General features: G+C 30.6%; 1 pseudogene; it reads left to right on the top strand.

Moving 5' to 3' along the window:
- Positions 1-999: 999 nt before the first annotated feature.
- Positions 1,000-1,250, top strand: LOC111007765 (transcription factor RADIALIS pseudogene; annotated as a pseudogene).
- Positions 1,251-4,362: the final 3,112 nt, after the last annotated feature.

Raw genomic sequence — 4,362 nt, 5'->3', positions numbered from 1 at the left:
TTTTTTTTTTACGGGAGAAATAACCCACTTATATTATAAACTTGAGTTTTTGGTATTAAACTCACCCAAAACAGAAATTTGAATACAGACTTCATGGTAGATGATACCACAAGACACGGGGTCTTGTAACCTTATTATCGCTCCAAGTACTGAATATGTATGCTCCCAATAAGTATTTTATTTTATTTTTTATTCTAAGTGAAATGAATGCAACAATATTCCCATAGACTTTGGGGATTGCCCTAGTTCAAGTTGCAGCATAAAGCCATGCAGGAGAACCGACCAGCTCGCTTTTTTGATCCCGATGCCATTGTTTTCTAGCTTTGTCCCAACACCATATATTCCAATGGATATTTGGAGTAGCTTATATGATCTCATCAAGTTGTGTTGTGTGTTGTTTTATTTTCCAGCTTGGTATAGAGAGAATATATATATAATGTGAATGAGATGAATTCTTCCAATCATTATATCTAATGCAGAAGTTTCCTTCCAATACATCAATATATATTCTTCTGATATTGAATGAAATTAAACAACCCTATACTATAGAACGACTATATTATTACTATTATTTTATAACAGAAGTAAAATAAGGGGGTTTTTTTTTTTAATAATCTCACTGGTGTTGATCTAAATATAGAAAGTTGAACTTTCTTGCTAATCACTCTAACTCATCTATCTCACGGTTAAAGATCCTACGTTGAAAGATAAAAAACCTAATAAGGATTTATAATATAAGTGAGTTATGTTGGGTATTTTTCAGTGAAAAACCCAACTTTAAGGCCCATGGGCCATTAATGTTTTAGGGTTATATATATATATAGAGGGAAAATCTATGCAGATCGAGGAGAGAAAAATAGAAAAGAAAAAGGAAAAGAAATTCAATTCCGTACAGTGACGTTTTTTGCACGATCGGAGGTCGATCCGTAGTCCGATTGAGGTGAAATTTTGACAGTGTGTTCGTAACACGAGGGTTTGAATGGGCAAAATATAGCATTAATCAATAATGGCTTCAATGTCTGCTCATGGGTCGGATGGTGCATGGAGTGCAATGCAAAACAAGGCGTTTGAAAGGGCTTTGGCAGTGTATGATGAAGACACACCTCAGCGATGGCTGAATGTTGCAAATGCCATTGGTGGCAAAACTGAAGAGGAAGTCAATAGGCACTACCAGCTTCTTGTGGAGGATGTTAAGAATATTGAGTCTGGTGAAGTTTCTTTCCCCTCCAGAAGCCAATAACTGATGATGAAAAGAGGTAATAATTTTTGCTTTACTAGAGTATAGGGAGGATCTCCTACTTCTTCAAGTATGTTTTAGTTCAAATTAATTAAAAAAGAAATGGGTCTTTTGAATAAGAGTCTAATTTTGTATATATTAAGAATCTCACGTTCAAAAGATAAGAAACCTTAAGAAAGTCTATGATATAAATGTGCTACTTCTCTAATTGCCAATTGATTTTGAGATTGAACAGTGAATATTAATATGGTATTAGAGCCCAAAACGCTCAAACGAATATTTGGTTAAAAAAAAAGTTTTTAGGCTTGGATAACCCAGTAGAGGCACTGATAATGATATATTTTTACAAAAGAGTATGGACTTGGATGTTGGCTTCTTTGAAAAGTTTTTTACAAACGATACTCTAACTCTTCCATCCAAGTCCATCCAAGACTTTTATTTTCCTTGGATCTTGGCTTCTTTGAAAAGTTTTTTCTTTAATTTTTCAATTTTGAAAAATTACCTTTGTTAAAACTTAATTATTTAAACTTATGACAAACATTAGAGTTAATGATTCTATCGGACCAGAGTCGTATGAGATTGATTTTTAATTCAAATTCTGTCTTAGTGCTATTAGGCTAGTACTGGCAGGGATATCTCACTTGGGAGAAAAACTGAACATCTCAAGATCACGTGTTTGATCTACGTTCACCAATGCTATTGGCTCCTCATCTTAAGCTGATGCCATTATATGGAAACATTTATAATACTTTAATATTTAGTATTGTAATAAAAAACGAATCCGTTTCTTTTAGAAAGTTGCAGTACTTCCTTTTTTACCATACAAATTTTCATTCATAAATAATGTCTTTAATTATGTCTTTAATTGTGGTCCGATCCCATATCATTATTAAATAATGTTGACCTGATTGACAATATAATAAAAGTTAAATTACAAAAAATACTCATATAACTATTTGTTTAAAAAAATATCTTTCAATTATTACCATAAATTTTCATAAATATTTTAGAAATACCTTTTGATCAAATATTCGTTAATATTTTGAACACAAAGCTAATATGGCAGAATCTAGAATGACGTGAGAATTAACGTTGAAGCTTGCCTAGATTAAATTTGAAAAGAGAGAAAATCAGAAAGAAACTATCGTTTTAAAAAGGAGTCGAGGATTAGGATAAAATTGCATAGACGATACAAGAACAAATTCTCTTGACAAACTTTCAAGGTAAAATTAAGAGATTAATTGTCACATCAATTGGTTACGTAATTATAGATTCTGTTTCGTCGACTTTCCATTTAAAATACTAAAAGATGTTTTTTTCAAAAGATATTTATAAAACATTTATATAAAAGGTCAATCTAGTATTGAAAATTTTAAAACAGTAAGAATATTTTTATAAACAACTAGCAAAGTTCACGAATATTTTTTGTAACCTAGCGAGTAATATATATGTATCCAAGATTACTAGATAAGTTTTTCCTTTATTCAGCTTGGTATGCATACTAGCATGGAGGGGTGTCATTATCACTGAATAGCCCCCCATTTGGCATGGATTCTGTCAGCTAATTAAGGGCTACATGTCCAAGAAAAAATCCAAAAATTTCTCATCTCCTGTGGTAAGCTTTCTGAAAAGTACTATTTTCTTCTTGTTCTTTGTGTACTAAAGCTGCAGTTAAAAGCCTCAGAATTTGGCTCTTCAGAGTCTAAGACCAAACAAAATCTACATTTTTATATCTTTTAAGAGAATATTATATCACATCAGCATCTTATATTAATATTCACGGGTGTTTCGTAGCTTTTTTGACTGATTAATCTCGTTTGAGTGTTTTGGTCTATAATAATATATTAATATTTATGGAGTTTCATCACAAAACCAATTAGTAATGAGATGAGTAACCCATATGCTCATTTTTTAGATTGGATGCTCGTTAACTACTGCACTACAGCAACTAATAAAAACAAAAAACTAAAAATAAATAAAAAACATTTCGTCTAGCAAGAAGATGAAGTAAGAACATATTTATGAATCTTTTGAATTTACTATGCTCCCCAAAGCTACCCATCAATCGTACAATATTTTTGTTCTAACTTTAGAAGCTCAAAAACCATTCATTAGATTAAAAAAAAAATCAAGTATTTTTAGTTAAGGGGAGAAATATAGAGGCATGAGAGAGGGTCATTTATATCTAAGGGCATCAAAGAAAACATATCCTTCCTCCCAATCTTTGATCAACATCTTATTCAAAAAATAACACCTATTAATGTCAATATCCAAAAAAAAAATTATTGGAATTAATAGCTATGAAATCTTACTACTAAATTACCAATGAACCTAAAGTATTATACGATAAATTTAATATTTTAAAGATATTTTAACACTGCACCTCACTTGATAATATAGATATAGCTTTGCAAGCATACGTCTACTCCACTCACCAGAACGTCTTTTAAGTAAAAGTTATTCAATTTTTTTTAGACACTAAAAGTGCTCTACAAAATCTACAATAAGTAAAAAGATAATAATAATTAATTAAAATTTCAGATGGCTTAAAGTTTTTTTTTCTTTGGTTTAAGAAACATTGAAAGATGATTATCTAAAATGTGACTTCAAAGTGATTAATCGAAGAATCGGCAGTAAGAAAAAAAATATATAATTGGGATTATGATAATCACCTTTAACAGAGTGCAACCAAAACAAATTTGTTATTCAAAGCTTTAATGGTAACTAAATGCATAATTAATTAAACATATTTTATAGAAAAATATGTTTAAACTAAAAGCTAAAAAAAACGAAAAAAGATATTTTAACAACTGAACTATAGTCATGTTAGTCACAACCAACGTAGTATTGGATTAAGTTAACAAAAGAAATATAAGCCAGGACAACCACGACTCGACTTACCCTCGTCATTGTTAGAGGTATTTACATCAAACTCTTCCAGTATTATCAACCAACATAGGAGTGCTCTCATATGATTTTTTTATCTTTTCGGAACAGAGGTAAAGAAAAGTTCTGAAGAGGGAAGCAAAATTCTACATTCTAACCCTTTTCTATACATAAAGGGGAAAAGTCAGAAGAAAATAACAGAAGATTCAGTAATTTAACACAAGCTTTGAATTACAAAA

Source organism: Momordica charantia, assembly GCF_013281855.1.
Source record: "Momordica charantia cultivar OHB3-1 chromosome 4 unlocalized genomic scaffold, Mcharantia_2.0 BLBB01000004.1, whole genome shotgun sequence".
NCBI classification, from domain to species: Eukaryota; Viridiplantae; Streptophyta; class Magnoliopsida; order Cucurbitales; family Cucurbitaceae; genus Momordica; species Momordica charantia.
The sequence above is the reverse complement of the archived record's forward strand: the minus strand, read 5'-3'. Positions and strand labels throughout refer to the sequence as shown.